This window comes from Canis aureus, chromosome 22, assembly GCF_053574225.1.
Source record: "Canis aureus isolate CA01 chromosome 22, VMU_Caureus_v.1.0, whole genome shotgun sequence".
NCBI classification, from domain to species: domain Eukaryota; kingdom Metazoa; phylum Chordata; class Mammalia; order Carnivora; family Canidae; genus Canis; species Canis aureus.
The window spans coordinates 36266393-36277717 of NC_135632.1; the positions used below are offsets into that span (position 1 = coordinate 36266393).

Below are 11325 nucleotides of genomic sequence, written 5' to 3' on the forward strand. Positions count from 1 at the left end.
AAGCAAAAACACCACACCAATGTTAACATCTCATTTTTCCACTCTGTCTTGTCCCTCCTTGGTCCCCACCAAGGAAAGGCTAAATTCCTACTTCTGATGATCCACTGAAGTTGATTAGAAGGACAATGGGTAGGCGGGAGAGTGAGTGAGTTTTATGAAAGGAAAAGCAAGAAGGTTGAAGGGGTCTTGAAAAGTCTGGTGAGGTTCTCCAAAACTGACAAGGAGATGAGGTATGAGACCAACTGGCACCCTATTCCTGCACAGTGCTCCAGGGATTTGGGAGAATCTCAGAGGAGAACAGCCAGCTTGAGCATGTTTCCAGTAGCTTCCAGAATTAGCAGTCTCCGTGCCACAGCTTGGCCCAGCAGCGCTGAGGCGGTATGTCTTCTTTGACTCTTTCTAGGGGAGCCCTTTACAGTATAGTCTTTAGACTAGTCACCTAATGTGTAGGTGAATGGTGGTCTCTGAAGTTGTTTACTGCAGCAGCCCTGTTAGGGACCACCTGGACAGTGGGCAATCTGTGGGGAACACAGCTGTGAGCTAATGCTCTAGGCTACCTCAGACCCTTGACACTTCCTTAGGATGCCTAGGGTAGTGGTGGTGGTGGTGAGCACTAATAAGAATTAATTTCTCTACAACCCTTTGAGCAGGATGAGTGCTCAAAGGAGGCAAAATTTGATGTATCAAAGTCCAAAAAATGAAATATTATTTCACCTTCTTTTTAAATTTTTCAATAGAACAAGATTCAGAGCCAATCCTATAGGATTTCCTTAATGGGAATTCCAAATGATTCTTTTGTTTGCATTTTTGCTGCTGAATCAGAACAGGTGCCCATTGGCTAATGACTAACCCAGAGTCATGATCATCCTTTTTCATAGCCACAAAAAAGAAACACAAACCCAGGTGCCTGGGTGGCTCAGTCAGTGATGATTTTGGCTCAGGTCATGATCTCAGGGTCCTGGGTTGGAGCCCTGTGTGGGTTTCTGCCCTGAACTTGCTTGTCCCTCTTCCTCTGCCCCTCCCCTCACCTCCGCCTCATACTCTCTCACTCTAAAAGAAATTTAAAAAAATTTATTTTACTAAAAAAAAAAAAAAAATTATTTTAAAAGAAACAAACCATCTGGGGGAAATGAGATCTAAGGAATGCAAAAACATGAATGCAAATTAAATAACCTTACTTTCAGAGCTTGGTCCACATTTTCCCTAGGATATCACATACTATTGATGTTGCCACAGCTCATGATTTTCAGATATTATTTTCTCAAAAAAATTAGATATCAAAACCCAGTTGGAGCCGAGAGTATGAAGAACATCTTTGCCAAAGGCCATACCTTAGGGTGGGTGTTAAGTAATTACAATGCCTGCAGCAAAAGGAATGGCTACAACAAGGCAGATTTACTATACTATTTGGATTTTAACTTCCTTTTGTAGTTAATCCACATGCCATCTGTTTAACAACTTTCTCCATTTATTTCTGATTAGTTCAACACAGAGGGGCAGCACAGATGATATACATTCATCTTTTTGATTTTGTTAAGCACTCAAGCTAGTGATTACAGGATGCAGGACTAGGGTCTCCACCACCGGGGAGCTAGCTGTGCTATTGTAATCCTTCAGGTTAGCTTGAAATACACACTTCCTCCAGGCTGCCTGTGAGAGGAAAGAGATTTCTGCAAGCAGATGTCCCTTGCCCTAGAGGCTGACCGACAAGCCAACAATGAAAACCAATACAGGCTATCCCTCTGTTCTGATGGGGCACAAAAGAGCAGAGGGGGTGGAGAGGTTTACTAAAGTGAGCAGGAGCTCACTGACAGATTCTTTTACAACCAGCTTTCTCAACATTGGCACTATTGCCGTTTTGAGTAAGCTCATTCTTTGGTTGGGGACCTGCCCTGTGTATTGCAGAACTTCTAACAGCATTCTTGACCTCTACTCACTAAATGTCTGCAAGCAGCCCCTTGACCTAGTTATTTCAACAAATCTGTCTTCAGATATTTCCTGGGGGCAAAATCTCCCCCCCCTCCCCCCAGTTGAGGTCCACTGTTCGATTGCAAATCTCCCAATCCCAAAATCAGTTGCGAATTACACTGGAAGCCCCAGTAAAGCCCGGATCAAATTCACAAATAATTCAGTTTGAATGAAGTTCTGACCAACCAAATGTATATTTATCCCTCTAAAAATGTTGCTGGTACTTGCAGACCAAGGTACTTCTTGAATGGGGGACAGCAGTGGTATAACAGCTATGGGAATGAGGTGCATGCTGAGATGCCTGCAGTGGCTGCCAGAGACCCACACACCATGGTGGTGATGTGTGTGAGCGAGTGCAGGGCTTTGCTTTCTCTCTCGCATTCTGAGGGTTTGTCAAGGTCTGGCCACACCCGCCACCCACATTGGTTTCTCAGAAATCTATCACCTGAGTAGCAGCAGAAGAAAGAAAGCCTGAGGAAACACTGCTATTCCACAGTCCAAACAACTCTTGGTTTTTGGCACAGTCAGCTAGAACAGAGAACTTTTTTGCTCCTTCACCTACTTGTCCCAGCTGGCAGAAGGCCAGCACATCTCATGGGACAAATGGGTTTTGCTAATCATTTCAACTGAGGACATCACACAAAGAATATTTAGTGAGTACCCTTATAGGAGCTAAGCTCGACCGGAGATGCTAGTTAGAAAAACTGGATTCGAATGTCTCCCCATTTCTTAAAATTAAAAAATGATTTCATTCGTATTTATCCTGCTTTCTCCACTGTCGTATCTATCCAAAGAATGAGCAGATCTGGTCTCATTGCCAGTCTTCTAGCAATGGGTGTCCTTGGCACCAATTAATAAGATTAAAAAGAAAGCTGAGAGGAGAAAGGGGACTTATACCAAATGACAGTTGGGATAATACCCTTTCCTGAACACAAACAAAATAAAAAGTCTAAATAAAATGATTCTCAGGGGAGCAGTTGGGCCATTGCTCTGTCTTTGACCTTGACTCCCCCTGGAGCTATCACTCTCTACATGCTCTGTCTCGAAGGTTCTGTGAAGCCAGGCCTGGGTTAGTGGTTCCCAGGCTTGGTTGAGCATTTATTCACTTAGGGAGCTTCGAAGAAACCATTAGGACCACTCTTACAAGTTCTAATTAGGTTTTGGGTGTGGAACCCATGAATATGTTTTTTTCAGAAACTCCTCAGGCTACTCTGACATGCAACCACTTTGGAGTCATCTAGAATAGATAGTGATGATGACAAGGATGAAATCTACCCTGTATGGAACTCTTACTATTCTCCAGGCATGTGCTAAAGACTGTCCATGCATTAGGTCATTTCATCATTATAACCTTCATGACTTCATTATGGCTTCCATTTGAGAGGGGAAAAAGTGAGCCTGAAGGAGTTTAATAAGCCTTCCAAAATGGGACTGCATCCGAAGCTTGTTTTTTTTTTTTTAAGCCATTTTGCAATTTTCCCTCCCTACCATATTCTCAACTGTAAGGGGGCACCAGGAAGAAAGCATACAGATGCAGGGGAGAAGGTGACTGAAAGCATCTGGAATTTCTGTAGAACTCTGAGTGCAGGCCTGCTTCTCAGAGGTAAAGCAGAGGCAGCCTGGCAGGAGTGTCTGGGGGTAAGCTTGATCTTTGCCACATCTCAGACAGGGAGTCTTGCAGCTCCATAAACATGGCAATGAGGTTACAAGAGCTGCGGGGGGCAGGGTGTGGGGGGGAAGGGTTCATAAAAATGATATTTTTACTAAGCACCAGAAAGAACATTTTCGTCTTTAAATATGCAGAGACACTACAGCAAGTAGCACAAATTCATTCTGGTGATGCAACCAACAACACTTAATTATCAGCTCCACAAGCAAATTAGGTGAGAAAATTACTTGTCTTTTTATATTTATTTTATTTCTAAAAGAATTCAAAGAAGATAACGATTTAACTACCACAGCATATTACACGCAGATTGCTTCTCTCCTTCATCCCCCTCTTGCCCCCCAACTTTTTAAGCCACAGATACACCTGTTCTTTTGCTTTGCTGTTTGCACGGACCTCCTGGAAGACAGGGTTTAGGTGCCATTTCTTGAGGAATCTTTTGGGTCTGTTAGAAAGCTGAGTCAGAGACCAGCTGTGGGTGGGTTAAGTAGCAGGACAGTGTTAAGCAGCAGTATGTTCCTGGTTGTATCTACCTGCATGTATCTTTCCTAAGAAACCTTTGAGCTGCCCCACTCTCACTGTTTACCAGAGGTGGCTGTGGGATGCTGCTGGTGCCTGCAACTAATGTCAACTTACAGTCTTCAAGTTTTCACTCCGAACTTTGTCTTACCAATGGGACATTGTTTGGGGGTTGAAGAGGCTCACGTGGTCTTAGGGAGTCCAAAGAATTAATTCCCTCACAGTGATAGGCAGGGCAAAGGCCCCATGGCTCTGCATTAAAATCATATCCTCCTTTACTTTCTGGCACAGCACTGGTTTCTGTTCCAAAGGGATCATTCTGAGATGATTCTGGAAGGGAAACTAGGGTCTCCTCCTTAATATTCTCTGAAAGCAATGAAGTTTCAGTTATTTTATCAAATGCTCTGGGAACAATTAATGAGTTTGGTTTCTTCTTCTAGTTTCCCTGTTATAAACCTCCATGTTCTCCAGGCTGCTGCTCAGTGTATGGCCATGGAGAGATGCAAAAGGTCCAGCTCCAGGCCTTTGGGCCCTTCCAAGACAGGAGCCAGTGTTCCTGTAAATCATTGCTAGCTCTACCAGCGGTTATGCCCTCAGCTTCAAAAATGAGAACAACTAGGGATTCTGGAGTTTATCTTCTCTTGTGTTTCCAGAATGAGGCAGGCAACACAAGCAAGTGTGATGAGCCAGAAGGGGACTGTGTGAACTGGTTGGCACGTGCCACCTCTATAGGGGGAGCTGACCTCCACTCTGTTACACTGCTGTCATGTGGAAACATGGACCCAGGTTGCCAGATCTTTCCATAAAATTTCAGCAATCTGATTTTCATGGTAAATGTCATAATTTTTTAATGTTCGCAAACAAGTCAAGGTTCAGAAAGGAATATTTTGTGGACCAACCAAAACAAGTCTATAGGCCAAGTATAGTCTGAGGGCCACCAGTTTGCAACCTTATGCTCTAGTTCAATTCCATCCTTCTAAGGATGGTTCTCCCAGAGGGTAGAGCCTACTCAGCTAGCCAAGAATGAGAACCAAAATCTGGTGTCAAACATTCTTTCCTTTTTGTTTTACCCTTAATTCTCTTCGTTTTTTACTAAATCAAAGATTTGTTTCAGTCAGTGGGAATTGGATACTTTCCCTAGGCAAAGAACTGTGCTAAATGTTTGAAATTATGAGAGAGTTAAACAAAACAACCACTCTTCCCCCAAAAGACTGGTACTTCTCCTGAAAAAAAAAAAAAAAAAGACAGAGAATTAAGATTAATAGAATCTCCTTGGGGTGCCTGGGTGGCTCCATTGGTTAGGCAAACTTTGAGATACTCTCTTCCCTCCCTCTGCCACTCCCTCTCCCTTTCCATCTCCCCTCCCCCTCTCTAAGATAAATAAATACATCTTTTTAAAACGACATAGTGTCTCCTCTGTGCCAGGTATTTTATACTCAGCATTTCAAGGAATCTTCAAAAACTGCTATGAGGTCAGCATTGTTCACAATCTTCTTCCGGTTGAGATACTACAGATCAAAGAGATTAAGTAACTTGCCCAGGGTCACACAGCTAGAAAGATACAAAGCTGAGAGTTAAACCCAGGTCCGACTATGGTGCCCACACCTTTAATTCTTTTTTTTTCAATTGAAAATTTTGAGTGTTTAATAATGAAACATTGAAACATAGAGAAATGGCATTATTTAACACTGTTAATATGTACCTATGTTTTTTCTACTAGACCGTTCAATAATCCAGTCACCCAAACACAGCATTCAATAATGCATGCAAGAAGAATGATAATCACTGTATAGAAAATACAATGTAAAGAACATGCAGAATTGCTGAAACCACATGGAGGCACCAGAGTGAGGATAAGCTTGGTTAAGAAAAGTTATATGGAGGAATTAAGCTTTGAGTTGGGCCTGAATGTGTACAACTGACAAGGACTCGTGTTCGGTTGGATATTCTCAGCTTCTGAACAAATCAGGCAAAGGAAATCTGTTTTGCCTACTCTCTAAATATAGCTCATGATGACTCAGAAACTAAGGGTGGTGGTGGTGGGGGAAGTGGTTTAAAATCATACAGCTAGGGGTGCTCCTTGAAGCTGGTCTGCTCCCCCAGTAGTGGGGATTCCATGACTTCTCCAGGATCACAGTGACCCAGACACCATGGCTCTGAGCTCACCAGGCTTCTTGTGCAGCACCCACCTCCTTGCAATGTGGCCCTAGCTTTCACACACTGATTCAAGGCTCAAATTTCCGTCTTGACTTTACTTCATTCCTCTATAAGCATCAAACATTTGACATTTATCATAAAAGGTCTGAACTATTTGTCTGACAATTAAACATCCTCTGGGGGTATGCTGAAGGCTTGGTATTTATGTTTGTGCTTTTATTTTTTCTTGTTATTAACCCTTCCTTTGCCTCAATGTTCTAAAACACATTAGTAAAACGTCTACTTTCCTGTAAACTGGTTTAGGCCATGTGAAAGATTGGTTCATGGAAGAAGACCTATTTAATTTTCATTAATGCTATCTACACTGTGGTGTCATTTTTTGAGTAGTTCTCAAGTTAGAATCTTGAGATATAGCTATTAGGATCTTCATTCTCTGTCTCTCTCTCTCTCTTTCTCTCTCTCAATTTGGCTTACATTTGTGTTATATATATATATATATATATATATATATATATATATATATTTCTTTTCTTTTTCAGAAGCATAGTGTCTTTAGTGAAGAGCCCCTGATTCCATAGTTTCTACTTATGGTGACTTGATAGATGGGTAGCATATCCAAGGACAAGCCCTGATGAATAATTCCCTGATAAATTGCTGATAAGGGGAATTGGTGCCTGCATCTTAAATGTGTTACATAAGACTTTTTAGTTAAAGAATTCAACGTGAGTATATTTCTTTATACCAATTATGCAGAAAACCGGGTTAAACTAAGAGGTGAAGATTTGTGAGAAAGCTTGTGAAAGTGCATAGAAGTTTTCATTTTGATGAAACTTACTTTAAATTTTATACTAGAGATCAACTAGAGATGGTTAAGTGATTGTTCAATGAGGAAGTTATATTTTCAATAGGAAGATGTAATGCATTTTTTAAAAAGATTTATTTATTTATTTTATAGAGAGATGGGGGAGGAGTAGAGGAAGAGAGAATCCTCAAGCTGCCTCCCAGCTGAGTGCGGAGCCTGATGCAAGGCTGAGCTCATGACCAGACCTGAAATCAAGAGTCAGCCACTCAACTGACTGAGCCACCCAGGCAGACACGCCACCCCCCCCCCCCTTGTGATGCATTTTTAATTCAGCGTCCCTTTCCTAAGGGAAATCCAAGTGTTTTAAGGATCGAGAATTGCCTGTGTTTTCCTTGTCTCCTGGTGGGAGCTACCCACTTAAAGACACGATTCTAGGAAGAAATAAATAGCCTCAGCCTCTAGAGGACCAGCCTTGGAAAGGAGCCTAAGTGATGGCAAGTCTCAGATCCACCTTCCTTCATGGTGCCATTTTTGATACATTACAATTAAAACGATGCTATCCAGCCTTCAATAGGATGTAAGCTGCATGAAGCTGGACTCTTTCTCAGCTTTGTTAGGGGCCGTAGCTCAGGCACCTAGACCAGTGCCTGGAACATAGCAGGCTCTTATAGGCATGTAGTGCTTCCAGGAATGAATGCCCGGGAGCCAAGATCAAGAAAGAATTGATAATTTCTGCAATTGAACACCTCACTGTCCAGTTTCTTCATTATTATTCTTTAATTTTGCTTAAAAAGCTTCCTTTTTATCAGCACATAAATTATATATGTTCTGAGAAATGTTAATCTTGGTCAGTGTTGCCCATTTTTTAAAAAAGATTTTATTTATTTATTCATGAAGGTCACAGAGAAACGGAGGTAGAGACACAGGCAGGAGAATCAGGTTCCCTGCAGGGCGCCCGATGAGGGACTGGATCCCAGGACCCCCGGATCACCACCTGAGCTGAAGGCAGAGACTCAACCACTGAGCTACTCAGGCATCCTTTTTTTTTTTTTTTTTTTTTTTTTAAGATGCCTATTTTCTTTTCTACTTTCCTAAGGCTAAAGACATGTTCATTCAGCTTACACTATAAAATACTTACCATGGGATAAAGTGGTATAGATGCATGATAAATTCCACTTGGTGATAAAATAATAAAACTAAAATTAAGTCCTAACTGAAATAATAAAATTAAATCCTGATTTAAAAAAAAATTAGGAGAACCCCAGGACTACCCACAGTAGCAATTAGGACTTGCTGGCTTATTATTATCAGTTGTGAAACTTTTTCCACATTGCTTATTGCTAAAAATAACTATAGCAAAAATTTGCTAATTTTTACTGTGCACATATATAGTGCTAAGCAGTAATTACATACATGATTTTATTCAAACTTCACAACAATAATTCAGAGATGAGGAAATGTTGACTCTGAGAGGTTATCTGCCTAATATCAGGCTGATATTGGAAAGGGCTGGGTGGGGATTCAGGCTCAACCAACCTGGCTCCCAAACCCAATTCTAAAGAACAATGCTACACTGCTTTACATATTGCCCAAAGTGGTTAAAATACAGAAACTTGTAAATTAAAAAATTTTTAAAGATTTTATTTATTTATTTGAGAGCGAGAGCAAGAGCAGGGGTAGAGGGAGAAGCAGGCTCCCCACTGAGCAGGAAGCTTGACAGGGGCTTGGTCCCAGGACCCCAGGATCATGACCTGAGCCGACACTCAACCCACTGAGCCACCCAGGCACCCCTGTAAATAAAATTTTTATAAATGAGAGCAGAGTCAGGGTTTTTTTTTTTTTTTTTTTTTAGATTTTTATCTCTCTCAGTCACGTACACTTTAATTTGCCTTCTTGAGTGAGACAAAAGCTGAAGAGACCCCTGGAGTGTGGGAATGACGTCCCTCTTCTGTGTATCCCTAACTAACAAATGCTATTGATATACTATGGAATGTTGTAGCAGTTTAAGTTTTTGTAGTGCTGCACTTACCTCCCAAGAATGGGAGTTGCATTCGGAATGATCCGAGGTCGTTTATTCCCTCTCAAATCTGTTTCAACAAAAGAAATATAAATAGCTATCCCCAGAATCTTAAATAAAACATGTTTCCTGAATTCTCCAGAAGAGGTAACAAAGTGAGAAATCTGCCCTGCAACTCATGGCAAAATAACAAATCTCTTGAGATGTTTCTCTCCTTGAAGATCCCCCAGTCTCTAGGGGAGCTTGTTCCATCCCTGTCTCTCTCTCCCTCAAAATCCTGCCTGGCTCTTCCAGACCTTTCTCCTTAGAAATGGCTCAGTGGTCTTTTTTTATGGAAACCAAACTTCCAGCTTTCCCCAACATCCTCAGTTCTGTAGCTCCACAGCCCCCTCCCTGGTTCTGGGGTAAACCTGCACTGTACAGGCTTTGCAGGGGAACAGGTTGTGTATAGTTATACTTAAAAACATTTGCATTATGAGGGTATTTTTTCCTCCAAATCTGCAGTTCTCCAAAGGCTTGTGACAATTGTGTCACATGTATCTTGGGGTTAAAGTTTGCAAACCATGCATGTATACCTAGATCATCCAATTTTCAGAAATTACCGAAAAACAAACAGCCTAATATTTAGAGCCATCCTGGCAAAATGTAGCTGGTCTATCTAAAAACATCTTTCACTGTATTTTGGTGTTAGGATGAAAAAGTCCTGGTCAAATGGAGAGCCTCAACACAAACATGGTGTCCTTTCTAAGACCCGAACACTGTTCATCTTTCCTGCATGCTTTCCCCATCTGCCTCCATAAATGCTACGTTAATAATCACAGCTAGCTCATCTGCAGGTACCAATGAGCAGTGTGTGCATTAACAAGTTTATAAACTTTGGTACAGTGATGATATTTAACTCCGCTTTATGAGCCCTTGGAATCCAAATCCACAAATAATCTTACCGCTGGTTCCAGAGGGCACCTGCGCAGCTTTGTGGGCATGGCTGTGGCTGTCTGCAATCCTTCATTGCCTGAAGGGCTGCAAGACCGAGTCAAGCATGTGGCCTACGTGCCATGTGTCAAGGATGATATGTCAACCCGTTACCCATGAAAACCATTCAGGGTTTGTTAGCAAATAGGGGCCTGATAGAAATGGGTGCACGAGTGCTTTGTTGAGTGGGGCTGTTTGATACCACGTCCTGAGAGGACACTTTTGGACAACTAGCATTAACTACGTTGTATATTCACTTCTAAGTTAAAGAATATGATTCAAGCAGATGAATCTGAAGCTCTGGAATTGATTCTTCTTATTAAGTAAATATAGTGATTTCAAGGGCTTACGACTTTTACAGGTATTTGTTCAAATATTAATGTGTTAAGTATGCTTTATTTCAGGATGCTTTGTGAGTGCATATGTCAGTGAGTAGAATTACACACACACATACACACACTTACATGAGTCACCAAAACAAAGATCCAGATAGATTTTATAGGTCAATTGTGTAATATCTATTAGGTCAAAGTTATAATATCTATTTATTTAATATATAATATTTGAATGTATGCATATGAATAAATGAATGAATGTAATTCTAGAAGGAAGTCTGATTTCCCAGCACCTTTCAAACTATTACTACACGCTATTTGGTTGTTTTTTCAGGGGAAGAGTTTGGACTGAGTTTCTCTTGACCTAATCATTTGAGCTATTTTGAAGGGTTTAAGATAACAATATTTAATTCATGTATGGGCTAAGAATTCTACTCACACAAGTATCCAACAATGAACTCATATCTCCATTTAGATGTCTCAAAGCAACCCTAAGCCAATATGTCCCGATCACATTCATGATCCTCTCCTAAACTGATTATTTAGAATTTCCCATCCTAGAGAACTATAACACCATTTCTCCAGTTGGATAATCACAAGTTAGAGAGTCATTTTAAAATTTTTTTTCTTTTAAGCACTAATGGGACTTGAATTCACAACCCTAAGATCAAGAGTTGCATGCTCTACTGATTGAGCCAGCCAGGCACCCCAGGGAGTCATTCTTAATACCCTCTACTCTCAAGTTTCAAACATCACTAAGGACTGCTGATTTTATAATCTAAATAATTCTCCAGTCCAGACCTTTGTCATCACTACCACGTCCTACCCAGCCCATCATCTCCTTAGCAATTCCTTCTCTTGCTTAAGTGAAAAGGCTACTGATAGCCTC

General features: G+C 41.2%; 1 long non-coding RNA gene across 1 annotated transcript; it reads right to left on the reverse strand.

Moving 5' to 3' along the window:
* Positions 1–5590: 5590 nt before the first annotated feature.
* On the reverse strand, positions 5591–10178 carry LOC144294364 (uncharacterized). The gene is made up of 3 exons (XR_013361767.1): positions 10074–10178; positions 9142–9199; positions 5591–5704 (listed from the first exon to the last, which is right to left on the reverse strand). It is a non-coding gene; the product is annotated as an uncharacterized LOC144294364 (long non-coding RNA).
* Positions 10179–11325: the final 1147 nt, after the last annotated feature.